Source organism: Lissotriton vulgaris, chromosome 6 (genome assembly GCF_964263255.1).
Source record: "Lissotriton vulgaris chromosome 6, aLisVul1.2, whole genome shotgun sequence".
NCBI lineage: Eukaryota > Metazoa > Chordata > Amphibia > Caudata > Salamandridae > Lissotriton > Lissotriton vulgaris.
In genome coordinates this window covers 1,777,991,740-1,778,010,648 of record NC_141694.1, presented here as the reverse complement: position 1 = coordinate 1,778,010,648, position 18,909 = coordinate 1,777,991,740, and positions in this window count along the sequence as shown.

Below are 18,909 nucleotides of genomic sequence, written 5' to 3'. Positions count from 1 at the left end.
TGGCCAACTAGTATGTTAGATTAAGATCTGGCCAAGGGAGGATTGCATGGCCCTTGACCAGGCATATAGAATCTCCTGGCTATTATACGTTAAGTCAGCCTTTCTTTCGCATGAGAGATCAGCTATTTTTACTGCACCCCATTATTTGCCTTCTCAGGATTTGAATGGTATCAAACGATTGTTCCTTGAGTGGGCTCAGCTAGCAAGAGAACAGACTGAGATGAGAAACTTTCTGTGCTGGGGCATATGCTCCTAAAGACTGTTCAGGGTATAGAGCTACACTTACTGCAGGTTCATAATCAGAATGATAGGTTTTTACGTTCAAGGTTTAGGTTTAACATGTTACACCACTTATTGGCCTCTCCTAAGGGTTGGGTCCATTCTGAGAGCAGGGTGCCCTTCGTCTGCGACAATAGGTCTCCACAGGACACCCTTCACTTAGTAATAGTTTGTGATTATTATAGCATGCCAGAAAACACTTTTTAGTACCACTGTTGGAATCCCTGAACTTTTCACAAGTACACCCAGCTCCTGTTTATCTGCAGATGCTTCCCAATGAAATTGCTTACTGTGCTGTTCTTTTTACGGGCTGATTCAGAAAAGGGGGTGGTGATGAACAGAGTGTCTGAATTAAGCAGACCACTCTTACCCAGTCCAAAGATCAGGGCTTGATCCATCACCGTTTTTTAGCTCACTGCACCATCCCAGCTCAGAACCTGGCTACATGCAAATTAGTCTGTTCCTGTCCCAGTGCATGATGGGAACAGGGCAAACCAAACTACCAAGCCAATTCTTATACTGGGAAGGAAACAAGCTTCCGGGGACCGGTTTCTGGCATTTCAGCCGTCGTCCACTGGGCCAGGGACAGACTAATTTGCATATAGCCAGGTTCTGAGCTGGGATGGTGCAGTGAGCTAAATAACGGTGATGGATCAAGCCCTGATCATTGGACTGGGTAAGAGTGGTCTGCTTAATTCAGACACTCTGTTCATCACCACCCCCTTTTCTGAACCGTTTTTGGCCACTATTGGTGTGGCAGGGTATACTCAGACATGAGTCCCTTGCTCACTGCACCATCAGGATTCAAGCAAGCCGGGCCGACGACGGCTGAAATGCCAGAAACCAGTCCCCGGAAGCTTGTCTCCTGTCTGGTGAAGAATTGGCTTGGTAGTTTGGTCTGCCCTGTTCCCATGATGCACTGGGCCAGGGACAGACTAATTTGCATATAGCCAGGTTCTGAGCTGGGATGGTGCAGTGAGATAAATAACGGTGATGGATCAAGCCCTGATCTTTGGACTGGGTAAGAGTGGTCTGCTTAATTCAGACACTCTGTTCATCACCACCCCCTTTTCTGAATCGTTCTTTTTACGGGCGGCACTAACATCCAGGAGATCCAGACCGGATTGACTTCCTTGTTCTGTATTTTATGATGGGTTTTTACTTGAGATGCATTTCATGTATGAGAGGTTTATTGAGGTAATTTTGTATTTTATTTATTGTGTTCTTTTATGGTTGTTTTTGTCAACCGAATACAGATTTTATGGTGATGATGAGGAAATCACAGCTGCTGCTTTCTGACTCACTGGTGCTGATGCAAAGCATTAGTAAATCAGAGCTAGGATGCCTTACTTTTGTCTTACCCAGCTTTAGTCATCTATACCACTGTAAGGGATATACTTTGTCAGTTAAGGTGTCTTCTAATATGAGGCGCCTTTATTATAAGGTTTCCCAAAAACGTATTTTTCTAGTTTCTGTTTTACTGCTGGTAGACTTTATATATTTTAACCCCCATAAATATGTGTACACGCAGTACTTAGGGTGCAGAGAGAGGGCATCTGTCTGAAATACTTAGATTGATCCAATATTCTCCATGTTGATTTTTGCATTGTTACCTATGGCTCTCTGTTTCTAAATCTGATAACTCACTGCTATAACATAGCAATATTTGATAACAAAACTCTTTACCCCCAGTTGCTACGTCATCAAGACTTGCTAGGTCAGGATGACAGATCTCTGAGAGTCTTTCAGCTCAAAGCTACTTGTCTGCTTTGACTGATATCAGAAAGCACAGTTGCCAGAGAGGGGAGGAAGGCAGAAAAGGTTGTGGGGGCTGGTTAAGGATGCCAGGTAGGATATTTGTTCTTTACCTTTGGGTCAGGGAGAGGAGGCCATGTTACCTATGACTCCCCCATTATTCCTCAGCCCCCGTGCAGTAGTTGAAAGCAGGGGCAGATCATTTTGGGAGCCATGCATAACATAAAATATAGATATATAAAAAGTAAATTATGGGGATTCTTTCACCTCAGAGTTCTGAGTGACATCCTAGACAACTCAATCTTCTCTCTCGTTGCCTATATGATGTCACTCAGAACCCCTCAGTTAAAAAGAACCAGGAACTCACTGTTACCCATCTATAATTCTAAAGGTTCCTAGATGTAATGGTAGATTCCTTACATACAGATTTGAATACAAAGAGGTTGAAATGCATCTCGACTTTTCTCAGTAGGATCTCTGTCTTCTGCCTCATGAGGGCACTTTACTAGCATGTCCAGCTTGCACTTCCAAGTATACTTGAATGTTGTGGGTGAAAATCGATAAGAAAACAAGACAAACATTTCTACAAAATGCACACTAAGGTTTACCTAAAGAAGTAGTTTGAAAACGGAAGTCTTTTTAGAACAAAGGAAACGATCACAAACAAAATCACTGTATTGTTTAAGATATTTAAAAATCCCTATAGCAGAATAAGAGACAAACATAACTGATTCTAACCTTTTGTCACCTCAGTGATGGAACAAGCAACAAATGACTGGTCAAAAGCACCAAGGCACCTACTGACCCTACACTGCCATGCCAAAATAACTGTATTTGAGAGCAAATCAGCAGCTTTCTTGCTGGCCGAATCCCCCTCCATCAAAGTGTCACTAGGCCACAACAATGTATCAGATCATCGAAAATAAAATTAATCACCAATTATTGAGGGAACCCAAACTAGGAGTAAATGAGCAAAAACTGCCCTGCAAGAAAATTGCCAACTACAGTAAAGATAATAGAAGTAGAGGTAAAATTCAATAAGAGGGAAAGGAATTTCGGATTTCAGTAGCATGTCTAAACTGTGTGTCAGCAGAGAGGACCTATTGGCGTCCTCAGATGAAGATCAACTTCCTTAACCCCTTCGCTGCGGGGGTTATTTTCCCGCTGTGCTGGGGGCAAGGGGGACGCGCACGGCACCCGCATGCTCATGACGAGCTGAGCTCGTCATGAGGCACGGCGCTCCTGTGCTCATGACGAGCTCAGCTCGTCATGACCTCACCTGTTCCCGTGGAACGCTCAGCACAGCAGGGGAATTATCCCCGCATGCGAGCGTTCCACAGTTCATGATGAGCTGAGCGCGTCATGAGCACCGGAGGCCGTGGCTAATGACGAGCTCAGCTCGGCATGAGCATGGAAGGAGTTAATAGTATTGGATCACTCAACAAGATATACCCCCTCAGCCCATACCATCCTGACCAATGACTACAGGACACTTTCATGGGCGTAATTTGGAGGTCGCCTGCGATCCCTAGCAATGCCCTTGCAACCCCTGACCTCTAATGAGAAAAGACAGCACCAGGAAAAAAGGACCAGGGACATTTTACTTACCTGTGCTCAAATGCACCAGAGTTGAGAAAACAGGGGTTTCTCGTGGCAGCAGCTTGCTTGAGATTGTAAAAGTTGCAACTTGCAACTATTACAATTCAACTTGAAAAGGGGAGATGTCGCCCTTAGGCCTATCAGGTCACAGACTGCCCCAAGCTTGAGAATCCTTGTCCTGGGGGCTTTTAATATTGGTGTGCAACTCCAATGACAGATAAGTCTGCACAGGACAAGGAGTTCAGTTTTCAGGCGTTTGGAATGGACTATTGATGTCCTTGTGCAAACAGACTGACATGCCACAATTCCCTTCCAACAGCCACAGTCAGTACTTCATTTGAGCCGGTGGTTCCGGGTGCGGCCGATTGCCACTCAGTTTTGGGGATAAAAACGTATTTCATCATCAGACTTTGGCCCAGAATAATAGAGAGAAGGGCAGAAAAGAAAGAAGAGAAAGACGTAAAAACGGTGAAGATGGTAGAAAGCAGGGGGAAAAAAAGCAATCCGTTAGTTTGATAAAGTGGTAGAGGGTGTATGGTGGTGGATGAAAGAGGCACAAGGTGAAATCAAACTACACAGCATTGGTATTCCGCAAGCCAGACATTTTGCAGCACTGGCTGCATGCTACTGAGGAATGCTTTGGACACCAGCAGGGGCCCTAGAACCTTGTGTCACTGCACCTGCTGCATCATTAATAACTAAACTGGGGTGGCTTGGTGAGCAAAATAATGATGGATTAAACCCAGATCTGTGACTGGGGGTGAATGTTTTGCCATTGTGCAACATTCCGTCCATCATCTTGTGTTTTTTGCTGTTCACCCTATGTGGGAAGGGAATGCCCAGATGTGGGTCCCGTGTACTGTGATGAAGAACAAGAAATGCAAGAGAGTAGTACTACACAGTTAGTTACTGACTGTTGTTACTACTACTACAAGATTTGAGCTGAGCTGAGTGCCTGGCTGGCTGGCCTGCATACTACTACTAGGCTAGCAGGCGCAGCATTGTCTGGGATGGGAGAGATAAGTTGTCTGGTGTCCGGAACCACCTTTAACAGCACCCTACCCCAACTCTTACCCTTATACTAAGTAACTTAATTATGTAAAGTACAGGTAGCTGGCATGTGTAATACCTTCAGCCAGTTTAGGGTTTTAGCCAACCCCCCATTCTTGAAATGATGATAAGAAAACCTACATCAACCTGAATGAAACAACATATTAGTTAAAAAGACAATACTGGCTGATAATGTCACACAATGAGGTCACGTGACCACTATTAGGAACAACAGCTTGTTCACCATGTCATGATGTCACCTTGTTAATGATGCTGCACTAACTGCCAGAATCATTTTTCGTAGCAGGTATTACCCGTTTTGTGCCACAGATTTTGGGTCAATTGATATAATTTGCTATAAAATTGATTGTATACTTAGGTAATGTTTGAAATTGTTACAAAAACATGAATGTTATCATTTTGGACGACATCTTACTTGTCTGATCATTTCTGGGTTGACTGTGACCTCTAGTGAATGTCACAATTTCTACAATGCATGACAGTAACCATGTATCAGTCGGTGGGTTTGAGACTTGAAAATATTTATTGTTTATGAAGTTTTACAAGTCAAGTCATTCATTCTTATCACAAGTGGGGAGATTTGTAGTGAGGGCTCTATAATTGTTGTAATTTTGCATTCGACGTCAGAACCTTGTACACTTCTATTTAGTAGAATTGTAGTGAGTGTTACATTTTGCATACTTATTTAAATGTTGACATGAGTAACTAGGCTGAATAACTTCCAGCAGAAACCATAGGCATTCAGGCATGCAATGTGTTCTGTTTTTGGTCATGCTGATTTTGGAACCTTTGAAATAACTTCCAATAACATGCCTGCTTTTTACTCAATAACACATTGAATTCTGGGATTTGTACTTTCACATTGGTATTGGACATAACATGCAACTTTAATAAACAAAGGGAGAGTCACCAAAAGACTCTGTATATTGTTTATTCCTGCAGCACATTCAACGCCAGACAGGGACAGAAATAGACCCAGTCACCAAAATAAAAGTAGCCCCACTTGTGAATTAGAAAGCTAAAAAAAAAAGTGGTTCATGTTTGCAAATTGGGGCAGTTTTTAACTTGTAAAGACCCACTGTATAGATGTTCGCTAGGTATGTAAGACGGATGTACGTCGTTACAACGCATGCTTTTACAACGCATGCCTTTACGACACAACTTTTACAACGCAAGTCGTTACAACGACTTGCGTTGGGGGGCGCTGGATAGTGAATAGTTTAATTTACTATTCCAACTCCAGTCCCCGTGGATAGTAGGGAAGGTGTTGGATAGTAAATTAAAACTATTCACTATCCTAGAGCGCCCCCCAGCGCAAGTCGTTGTAATGACTTGCGTTGTAATGGTTGCCTCGTAAAGGTACTTCGTTGTAAAAGTTGCATTGTAAACGCTGTTCCCCATGTGAGACTGTATGGATCTGAGCTTGGTGCAGGCAATGTTTTTTTTTGTAACAGGGAAATCAGTAGTACACAAACAGGCCCATAAACAGTCATAAACTGGCCCACTCAATGAACTATCAGACCAGCCCTTTGGGGCTGACTGCCATATAGGCCAGTCCGACCTTGATCACAAAGGTTTCCAGTACAACCATGCTAGAAAAACAAAATGGGTAAGAAATATTACATAAGCACTTCAGGAGAATCAGAGATGTTTTAAGGCTATTTCTAGACCATTACGAGGAGTAACGGCTACAATATCATTTATTTGATTACCTGGGCTTAACTGCTGTGTTCTACTCACAATAGGGAGTCAAAGTGTCACACAGGGGATTGAAAAGTCACACACAAGAGCACAGAAAAATGGAAACATCACACATAGACAAACTGTAAAAATTGGCAGGTACATAGATGGGACTACATACCTACCTTTGATCCTACAACTAGAAGAAGAACAGTGTCCTACAACTGGACGACCAGATGTTTAATAGAGCTGCTTCTGGATCCCTGCACTAGCAGAGCAGTAGGTGGGGAGTGAGGAACATGGTGGAGCTTATGGGGCATCCTAGCATGAGTAGAATAATTGATGATTGCTACGTACAAGAAATGAGACATAAGGCAGTCCTCAATGCGCGTGCCATTTCTGGAAGAGCAGAGTTGGACGAAAATGGCATGACTGAGGTGTATGGGTGCATGTGGGTCCCTGTACTCAAAGAACAGTGGTGTGTGTTTGCAAGGCATGACTGATGTACATGACAACATGAACCAGTACAGAAGTACAGGAGTATTAGCGCTGAGTGCTGCAGGTCAGACTTCAGGTGCCAGTACTGGAAGAATTGGGCTGGGTGCTTCACACAAGGCTTAAGCTCTAACCGCATAGCTGCATGTTGGTGCATGTACTGTTCTGGAGTGAGGTGACTGTGGAGCTGTCTGTGAGTGCCAGTACTAAAAGACAAGTGGTTCTTATTGTATGGTAGGAGGCACATAGGACCCAAAACTGGAATTGCACTAGGTGGGGGCTGGAGGTCAAGAGGTACATGAAAAAGCTGCTTTTGGGTTCACATACTACAGGAGTGTGTGTTAGGATGTTGCAGGGATTCTGCACTAAACTGAACAATGGGAAGGATTATAGGACCATGGTGTATGGGGACTGAGTCATCCCACCACCATAGTACCCATGAGTCCAGGACCGACTAGCTATAGTGTCTCACTTGCTCTCCTACTCACAGAGAAGCAGATTAATAGACACCCTAGAACACAACACTCCCAGATCTCTCAGGAATTGGGATAGCAAGACACACCCTTTCGCTCGCAGTCTTGTGCTCGTCCACAATAAGATCTAACAGTCACATAATAGTGTAAAATATTTATTTTAATTGTGCCCTAGCATGCAGTATACGTGCCACAACAAACAGAAAAATGCATAATACAAATATAGTCAGCATAGCAGCTAGTCCATAATTCATGAAGGGAGATGTCATCCCAGACTACATTCCACTTGGGGACCTGAACTTCCACCTCAACAACTGCAACAACCCCGACTCCACCACTCTCCTGGACAACCTCGACAACCTCGGACTGAAGCAGCTCGTCAACACACCCACGCACAAAGCTGGACACACCCTTAACCCCATCTTCGCAGGAGGGACAAACACCCATTTCAGCCATACCACCCAGCCCCCCTGGACAGACCACCACTGTGTTCACTTCACCTTCAACACCACCACCGCACCCAAGCCCGCCCCGCGCCCCCCTCGATGGAACTGGAGCAAAGTCACAGAGGAACACCTCAACACCACCCTCCTCCAAGCCCCCCCTAGCGCCACGACCGTCACAAACGCTGCAGCCATAGAATTTCACTGCTGGATCTCCAGCTGCGCCAACAGGCTCGCTCCCCTCCGCCACCCCATCAAACAATGACCTCTGAAGGCCGCCTGGTTCACCAACTGAACTTCAAGAAGCCAGGCGCTCCTGCAGATGACTAGAGAAAACCTGGAGAAACCAGAAAACCATGGAACCACGGAACAACCACAGGAGCGCCCTGAAAGAATACCAGCAGCGCATAAGAGACACAAAACCGACCTTCATCAGAGACAAAGTGTACACCAATGCGACCAACGCCAAAGAACTTTTCAACGTCATACAGCATTTCACTAAACCCCCAGCGAAGCCACGGACGTCACATATTCCCAGGAACTCTGCAACAAGCTCAGTTCCTACTTCCATCTGAAGATCAAGGTCCTCTAGGACAACTTCAGCGAACAGATGCAGGACACCACCTCCCCTGCCCCCACCCCCGCGACAAACCTACAGTAACATCCTGGAATCCGGCCATCGTCGAACACATCACCGCGAAAATGAAGAAAACCCACTCAGGAGCCCCAACGGATCCCTGCCCACAGCACATATTCAAGGATGAACCGGCAACGCCTCCTTCAGATCTGGAATCTTCCCAGACAACTGGAAATGGGCAAAGTCCTCCTCAAAAAACCAACGGCTGACTTGACAGACCCAAAAAACTACAGGCCCATCCCCTTCCTCCCCTTCGCGGCCAAAGTTACCAAGAGGCTTGTAAACGCTCAGGTGACCGCCTTCATCGAAGAGAACTCCGTTCTAGATGCCTCCCAGTCAGTATCCTGCAGCAACCACAGCACCGAGACCGACCTCCTTGCCGTCACTGATGACATCTGCATGCTACTATACCAGGGACACACTGCGGTCCTCATCCTTCTAGACCTCTCTGCAGCCTTCAACACTGTTTCACATCACTCGCTAGCAGCCAGACTTCACGACGGGAGGATACAAGGAGCCGCCCTTGATTGGATCTAATCTTTTCCCTCCAGCAGAACACAGAGGATCAGATGCCCTCCCTTCCTCTCTGAACCCACTGATATCAACTGCAGAGTACCCCAAGGATCATCGCTCATTCCCACGCTTTTCAATATCTACATGGTGCCCCTTCGCCACCATCGTAAGACAGCATGGGCTCATCATAGTATCCTACACTGACGAAACCCAGCTCATCCTCTCACTCACGAAGAATCTCGAAGACACCAGATTCTGCTTCCAGGAAGTAATGAAGGACGTCGCAGCCTGGATGACAGACATCTGCTTGAAGCTCAAGTCAGAGAAAACCGAGGTCTTCATCCTCGGATCCTGCACCTCTGCCTGGGACAACACCTGGTGGCCCTCCACCCGCGGGAATCCACCCACCCCTATAGACCACACACGAAACCTTTGCATCATCCTCGACTCCTCCCTCTCCATGACCCGCCAGATCAATGCTGTTGCTTCCGCCAGTTTCAACTGCCTGCGCATCCTCGCAAGACCTTCAAATGGATCCCCCCGACTGCAGAAAGACTGTCACTCACTCTCTGATAACCAGCAGACTGGACTACGGCATCTCCCTCTACGCCGGATTTCAACAGAACTCTGCTATACAAACTCCAAACCATCCAGAACTCCGCAGCCAGACTCGTCCTCAGGACACTGTGCCATGAACACATGACCCAACACCTACGAGACCTCCACTGGCTCCCCGTCGAGAAGAGGGTCACCTTCAAACTCCTCAAACACACCTATAAATCCATCAACAACATCAGACCCAAATACCTCACAGAGAGAGTTTCCTTCCCTGTACCCAAGAGAAATCTCTGCTACTCCGACCTCGCCTTGGCAGAAGTCCCCCGCATCTGCAGCACCAGAGCAGGTGGGAGCGCCTTCTCCTACATCGCAGCCAAGACGTGGAACGAGCTCCCGGTGAACATACAACGCTCCTGTACTCTGCACACATTCAGGAAGGAACTCAAGACCTGGTTTTTCGACTGATCCAGAGCTGCCCCACACCACCCCGCCAACCCCCTGAGACCCTCATGGGAGAGTAGCGCGCTCTATAAATCCCTGATTGATTGATCATAAAAAGACAATGGAGAAAGGACTATAGTGCCTAACCCCCTGCCCTTGCTATGAAGAAGTATTATTATATGATAGAAGATGTCTGGGCTTTGTCAGCAGACCCCTTATCTCTACCTATAGATGGTAGATCTACATTACAGGTGCTGTTTCGGTCTTCTCCCTGAAAAGATCCCTCTCCGAGTGTGTGTTCCCTAATTTGTGTACCCCACAAAGAAGCAAAGTACGTAGTCTAAACACCAGCTGCATCTGTATATTTTTTCTAAAGGTTACAGACTGGCCAGAACAAAATAACAAGGGGCATTGTTGTTCGACCTTGACATAATGTTCAGTCAAAATCCCAGGAACCTGCAGAAAGTAACCACACGTGTGCAAAGCAGCACGCAAGCTGCAACGTGCTCATGCTAAGTTAGTGAAAAGCGACAATGTCCCTATGCGCCACATGACAACGATAAGCGAGAAGAGATGCAACTACAGATTTATTGGATTTCAAGAAATTCACATTGATTTAAATCTGTACCCATCTCTTTTCCATTTTATTAATTAAAGTATATATGTCAAGAAAGTCTGAATTCCCATTAAATAAAGATGCCTGCATTCTGTATTACTAGCTCTGAGACAAAAAAAGATATCTCATTCTGTATCTACCTCTATTTCATCGTTGTTAACAGTCTGGATATTAGATGGACCTACACTGCTGCATGTGTACTGCACGACGTCACGTCCATCACTTTGTTTGATCACCAGCAGCAGTGGCAAAGAGTCTCTGATTCTACTACTGTGGTAATTCCCTGCAGGCTAACAATGCACATGTTGCAGGCATGAATATCTTACACATTAGAGCTGAATTTATCAACATCTTTAGGTATTACTTTTGAGTTCTGCATGCATTTTTATCTTCTTATCTTAGCATTATTTGGTAACATTTTGATATAATTTTGGTTAATTATAGTTAACTGTGTTTAATTTGGGGTATTTGCTGGTGCTTCAATTACATTTCAAAGTGTTTTACTTAATTTAACATAGTATTTGATCTACGATGTCACCTCCTGCATTGTCCAGTGTTTCAATTAGGCATTTTGTCACCCCTTCTATCACAACATGATAGTCAAAGATCACCTGATGTCACTTCCTGAGCTGTCATTAGGATAAAGTGATGTCCCTTCCTGTCATGTCACAGAGCAACAAGGGATACATGATGTCACTTCGGCTACCCCGGTCATTTTGGTAAATCTAAGCCCATTGAAACTATGGGGCATATTATCAAGACAGGCGATAAAATAATCACCGTTTTAGCGGCAGAAAACTGTCGCTAAAACTGCGATAATTGGCTTGATAATATGCTCTATGGAATTCCAATTGAAGCCCATGTTAGATGTGAAGGACATCTAACATGGGCTTCAATTGGAATTCCATAGAGCATATTATCAAGCAAATTATCGCCGTTTTAGCTGCAGTTTTCTGCAGCTAAAATAGCAATAATTGTATCGCCTGTCTTGATAATATGCCCCCAGGTGCTATTAGGAAGGGCCATGTAACAGTTTCTAATCTTTATTCAAGGCTACTCAAATCATAACTAGTTAAAGGCATTAAAATATTGAGAACTTAGCTATTTAATGTAATATTGCACCACTTAACCAATGTCATTGAACGATAGAGCTTAGTACTGTGGATGGGAGAAGCTGAGCAAAGTTGCTTATTCCCTGGTACTCAGTTTTACTTCCCAAATTAGGAAGGTTTTACAAAAAAAAGGTTTGGACGAAAAACTTTGCAAAAAGATTAAGTGAAGAAAAAAACACAAAACCTATTTCTGGGGAAAAGTTTTTCAGATATTTATTTTTTTATTTGGAGACTTGGAAAAAGTTACAAACCTTGCAAATTCATAAAGTGAAATTTCGCAATCTCTGCCGATGAAAACAATCCAAAATTAATCTATCTAATGCTATGCGTGAACTCTTAATTTCAGTATGCATAAAATAATGGACAAGTTAAAGCTGTTTTTGTTTTGTTTTTGTTCAAGTAAAATAGAGCTATTGCTAAGTCATACTGTTATGTCAAGAAGATTAATCAGCAGGATTAGAAACTGAAGAAAAGGCACAGGTAATGACAGAGCATTATGTCTGCTTGTTTAAAAGGTAGTGAAAATCCCACATATACACCTGTAATCACGATCTCTCCACAACCTGTATATTCACTGAAAAAACCATATGTTTCAGACATGTTATAGTTAGGAATTAGCATTTTAAAAAACTTAGAAATTCACTGAACAAACCATAGGTTTCAGGGGCGTTATAGTTAGTTGGGCATTTCACTCGTGCAAAACCATAGACATTCCCCCGTTATAGTTAGTTCAGCTAACTATAACTCACGCGCCCGCAATGCACTGCTGATGACGTCATATATTAAATAACTCATGACATGGTCAGTGACATCACTCATGACATCTCAAATGACATCCCTGCTCTCTATTTTAAAATGCAAACCAAGTTTGCTATGACAAGCCGGGAACCGCGAGGCTCCCGCCCTGCCATAGCAAAGAGCAGTGTCCCGGGGTGGGCACCCCATGACACTGCAGGAGCCGGCCCTGGGGGTGGTGGTCCCCAGGGCCATCAATGGCTCCAGGAGGGGGCCGCGCGCCACCCCCCAACATTTTCAAAGCCCCGGGGGATGATGTTCCCCGGGGCTTGGGGGTCGATAAAGGACGCCCAAATGTAAAAACTTAGTGCCCCGGGGAGGTGGCGGTCCCCATGGTGTGTGGGGGGGGGGCTCAAGCCCCCTCCACCCAGGTTTATAAAATAAAAAAAAATCCCTGGAGGGGTGGCGGTACCCGGGGCAGCGAGGGGGCCATGTGCCCCTGCTACTGAATATTTCATTTTAATCCCCGGGGGTGGTGGTTCCCAGGGCTTGGGGGGGTTTCGATGTTCCCCCCACGAATAAACTTTAAAGCCCTGTGTGGTGGAAGTCCCCGTGGCTGTGGGGTGGCCGTGAGTCCCCCGCATATACTGTCATGAAGCCCCAGGGGGTGGCGGTCTCCGGGGCTTGAGGGGGCCTTTGAGCCCCCCCCCCCACCCATTTCAATTTGAAGCCCCGGGGTGGCGGTCCCCGGGCTGGCGGGGGCTCAGAGTCACCTGCACACATTTCAAAAAAAGCCCAGGGGGGTGGCGGTCACCAGGGCTGCCGGGGCCCCTCTGGTCCCCTTTCCAATTAACAATATTGCACCCGGGACTTGGCCCTCCGGGGGCTAATTACCAAGGAAGCGCAGGAGCCCGTGCCTCATTTTTTTTTAAATCCGCGCACCCTATGCGGATTTTGCCATTTTAAAGTATATATATATATATTTGTAAATTTCTTCTTTGATGCATCTAGTCACGGCTATCTGCACGTATTAGCTATCCAGTATCCCTTGACGTTTGGTGCTTCTTCTCCTAGTTAGGTTCCCTATTAGGAGTAACATTTCACAGAAGCACCAACATAGCTGTTAACACCTATATTGTACCGATTTTAGGTTCACTGTTGTATGTATTTATCAAAGTTAAGATCTCATCATGAATATGCATTTTTCTAACATACACTTCCATCTATTTTACAGCATCTTACAGTTTTGTATTTATTCTGGTATCAAAGTTTCTTTACTTAGTTCCTGTTAAGTTATACAATTGAACTGTATTATTCTGACATATTATGAAATATTCTTCACTTTTTGTATAGGTTTTTTACTGTACAGTAGATCATCATTTGTATATATGGGATATGGTATTATTTTTACATATTCCCATTTTTAACTTTTGTAATACACAGTTTTACCATTTGTAACTTTTAGAGAACCTTCTATTTAACAATACAGTCATTTATTAACTCAGGAAATTGAGAATGTAGATTAATATGAAGTATTAGGTATCTCTGTTCCGATGGTAACGCGGCTTATCCATGCACTTTGCACTTTCTGAGATTCTTCCACTTTTGCACTTTTTTATACACTGTTTGCACTTTAACTCTCGCTGCTAAATGTATAGATTTGCACATGCTATAAGCAATACTACATATGGCTGATTATGCCTTCTTGAATATGTATATTGATTGTTTATATTTTGTGACATTTAGGTCTCTAGTAACTGGCTAAATCTAGCTTGTTGGTCATTACTTGGATTTAACCAGTAATTGCGTTTTCTGTCTTTTTGTGACATGGGCAAGGAAAGACTAACAGCGATAGTATGTTTTCACTATTTGTTACACATGTGACACTGGTGATCACCACTAGGGGGTGGTGATGTCATCACTAAAAGTATATAAAAAAGCACTATAATTCTTAACATGTTGCAGCGTGAACAAGGGCTCTTTTGCTCGAAACGCGTCGCTGGTTCTGTTGGAATAAATATACATCTTGCTGACTTCGTTGGTCCGTTCCTTATTCTTGCTGGCATGGAAGCGGTGTCTGCGAGTGCAGAGCGTGCTGAGGAAGAGCTTTGGTTTCATATATATTTATATATATGTTGTTGGCCCTGGGGGTCCTTGTGGGACCCCCTAAGCAAGCCTAGGGGGTCAGGGTATTTCTACCCTGCCCCCTTTTGCATTTTGCACAGTTTTTTTATCTGCTTTCTTGTGCTTTGATTCTACAGAGGCACAAGATGGCTGCCAACACTTCCTGATTTGGAGGGTTGACAGACAATTAGCATACAGCTTGTGCTCAGCAGGGTGCGCCAAGTGTGCCCGGATTCTGCGCGGCCATAGATATCACTAGCTTTATTCCTTAATTTCTCAAAATACTGAACGGATTTACACCATTTTTAAAAAGGTCGCTTTCTGAGCCAAGCAGTACCTCTTTACCAAATTTGGTGTCATTCAGTTCCGCAGTTTTTGCTATAACAGTGTCTAAATGGGAAAATTATTTTTTCACCACTATTTTTTGAATTTCTCAGGAACTACTGAACGGATTTACACCATTTAACAAAAAGGCACGACTCTGAACCAAGGGCTACCTCTTTGCCAAATTTGGTGTAATTCCGTTCAGCAGTTCGGGCTGTAGCTGCGGCTAAAAGTTCCTATGGGAAATTGCATGAGGAAAACACGTTTTGGGACCTCCTTTTTTCTTGGCCCCTGCTTGACGAATCACCCTGAAACTTTTAGGATAGGAGCGGACCGGAGCGCCCCATGAGTTTTCAAACTTTCGCGAAGATTCGTTGACCGGCGCCAAAGTTATTGGGAATAGAATATTGCGTATTTCCTATGGAAAATAGGTCCTAACTATAACTACCTACTGGCAACTGCCATTAGGTGATTGATATATATCAAGTTGACTTTATACCTGCATTAGGCACGATCTAGGACTCAGGGCTGTCCAACACTTTCTAAAGTCCAGATCGATTTCCTACATTGGCCATTCCCAAATGCTAGTCACTCTCATTGAATTTTGTTTGACCAACAATTTTTTTATGTTTGATGACAAGATGTACCGACAGTCACAGGGCACGGCTATGGGCACCTGCTTCGCCCCCAGTTATGCCAACCTATTCATGGGTTGGTGGGAGGAGCAGGTGTCCAACGAACTAGCCGAATTTAACAACGAAGTGGCCCTGTGGCTTAGGTACATCGATGATATTTTTATGATTTGGAATGGAAGCATCGATGCAGCTAGGGACTTTGTCAAGACCTTAAACATAAACACTTTTAATTTGAAGTTCACAGAAAACATCCAGAAAGACTTGATTGAATTCTTGGACATTAAAGTTGAGGTACAGGGTGATACTATAACTACCAGCCTCTATCGCAAACCTATAGGTGGCAACAGTCTTTTGAATGCCAGAAGTGCTCACCCTCGAAACCTAGTAGACAGCATCCCGTACGGTGAGCTTCTACGGGCGAAGAGGAACTGCAGAACGGTGGCAACATTTGAACTGGAGAAGGAAGTCATGTGTAACAGATTTCGTGAAAGGGGCTACAGAAATAAAACGATCACTCAAGCCTGTAAAAGAGTAGATGCCAAAACTAGAAATGAACTTCTCAATCCCAACAAGATCAAGGAAAATGATGAAAAAGTGAGATTCATTACCACCTACTCTGCACAGTCACAGGATCTCCGTAAAATTCTCAATAGACATTGGAGTATTCTTTTAACAGATCATCATTTGAAACCTTACCTGGGCCACAACCCCCAGATCACTTTCAGGAAATGTAGATCCCTGAAAGACGACTTGAGCAAGAATGTTGTGGTGGATAAAATAGAGTCAAGAGACACTCCAGGATTCAGATGTTGCAGATCCTGTAAGGCCTGCCGGAACAGCACTAACTAGAAGGAACTTATAGTTCCAACTACAGGCAATACTTTCTTGATCAAAAAGACCCTTTCCTGTAACACAACCTATTGTGTTTATGTACTCATCTGTCCATGCAACCCCTGGTACGTAGGCAGTACTATTCTGAAAGCGAAAGAACGAGTCCTCCATTATCTAAGGGCGATCAAAAATCTCAACCTACAGTACTTTGCTCGCCACTTTGCCAGCCATCATTTCCAGAACGAAAACCTAGTGAGGATGGTAGTTATAGATAAGGTTGCCCTTGGCTCACGAGGGGGCAACAAGAAACTTGCATTAGGGCAACTCGAGTCCCGTTACATCATTGACTTTGAGAGTATGACCCCTAATGGATTGAATTTGCATGAAGAATTAGCAGTACATCTTGCTGAATGAATCTGTAAATATGAAATGATTATACTGTCTGCATAGCATTTTAGTTAAAATGTTTTAACTTCCCCTCCCCTCTTTGATATTTTTTGCTTAGGTACCTCATGATTTGATGTGACTGACTTTGGAGCCAGTAAACCTAGCTAAGCAAACTGCGTTGAAAATCAGTGGAAGCGTTGGTCATGGAACACTCCTCTGATGGATATACATCTTACGACTGGTTATATATATGATTTGCCCACTGGGGCGTGGACTTTGCACAGAACCTTAATTGCATTTATTATAAATAATTTTTGTTCATTTGCCCACTGGGGCTTGGACTTTTCCACATTAAAACGAACATTGCGTGCTGGAATTTGCATTGAACCTTAATTGCAGTCATTGTAAATAATTTGTGTGCAGTCGCCCACTGGGGCTTGGACTTTCTCACACTACAAATATCGTGTGCAGCTCTGACGGGGATGTCTGCCCACTTGGGCATGGCTTCTTGTGATTTATTCGCTGAATCTACTATCACTTGAGCAAAAAGATTCTGTGCATTTGATAAAGTTTCAATACTTTGTATCTCACAACCATGGGGCCGAACGCTAGAACGCAATTATCTCACATATAATTATATTATTTATGTTTTGCTTGGCTTTCCTGTCACTTACTTATATTATGTTTTTGACGACAACTGAAAATATTTTGAGTTATATCTTGAATACAATTTGTGCACAACTCCGTTTGCTCCTTCAAACATGTCTGCCATGAGGTTACCTATGTTTTAGACACTTGGTGGTTTGTCCTCTTTCTAGATTTAGAGAAACCGTAAAAGGACAATGGTTTGGTGATTCACTTTGTAAACGTGATTAAGCTGTAAAGCGAAATGCGTTGTTTTCCTGCCTTATTAAATCTATCGTGCACAGCAACTTTCTGAGTGTCGGCGACGTTTTATTCTAACGGATAAAGGTACCTTATGGATATATATATATATATATTTTTTTTTAATTAATTAATTTATTTATTTATTTATTTTTTAATTCCAGGCTTTTTCCCCTGCATGCACGGCAAAGCCTGTAAACACAGTAAAAAATGGACCAAATACGAGGGAAGACCCAATGACCCACGACCTACCAGGACGATCAGTAAATTTCTGAATTGCAATTCAGAATTTGTAATTTACTGCCTGGTCTGCCCTTGCTCTAAGAGATACATTGGGAGTATCATAAACCCATCAAAAAAGCGTATCTTGGAGCACATGCGTGCCATAACAAATAAAGATAAGAACTATCCTGTGGCACGCCACTTCGAAATCCACCATAAAAGCAATAGGGATCTATTGACCTTTTTTCTCATTGACCAACTAGAGAATAAAGAACTAGGTGGGGACAAGATTAGATCTCTGAGGGCATTAGAATCTAAATACATCATCGATCTCCGGACTTTGCAGCCTAGGGGGTTGAATAATGATGAGAAACTTTGGGTACACCTCGAATAACCATAAGATCCAAATACTGTGAAATGGGGTCCTCTGGTCAAAATCTAAAACATCTAAAATGATACAGTACAACTAAGAACCGAAAAATAGACAGATAAATACTGATAACTTCCCCAAGTATCTCTTCTACCCAGCACTGTTGGACTATAACATAAGGCCATATTAACATCATTGCCCATACAGGGCTAGACAAAAAGAAAAAAGAAACAAAAGGGTCCTGATGAAATCTTAAGAATTCAAACAAATAACAACCAATACTATCATCATTGCACATACAGTGCAACAAAATGTAGGCATGTTATTATCTAGATAACCCTTGAACTAGAGGAAACGTTTTTGTAATGGTATTTATCAAATATTCAATGGGGCTTTTGCAATGAGACTAGCTTTTGTGATATAATCGTCACACTTTTTAATCATGATTGAAACCATGTCAATGTTTCATGATACATGCAACATTCATGAATTGTAATTGTAAATATGGATTTTTTTGTGTCTCAATCCAAAAGTGATTATTTTTCTAGTTGTTCTCTTTTAAATTACTAACGGGTTAACATGCGCTTTGTAAGTAACATATCGTAAATGTATGTGGTTGTAGAAAAACATGTTTTTAATCGCACAAGCACTTTACTGACACCATTCTCCATGTATTACTAGTTGAATGTTTACTTTTTGCAATGTTTTTACAATGCAACATGTT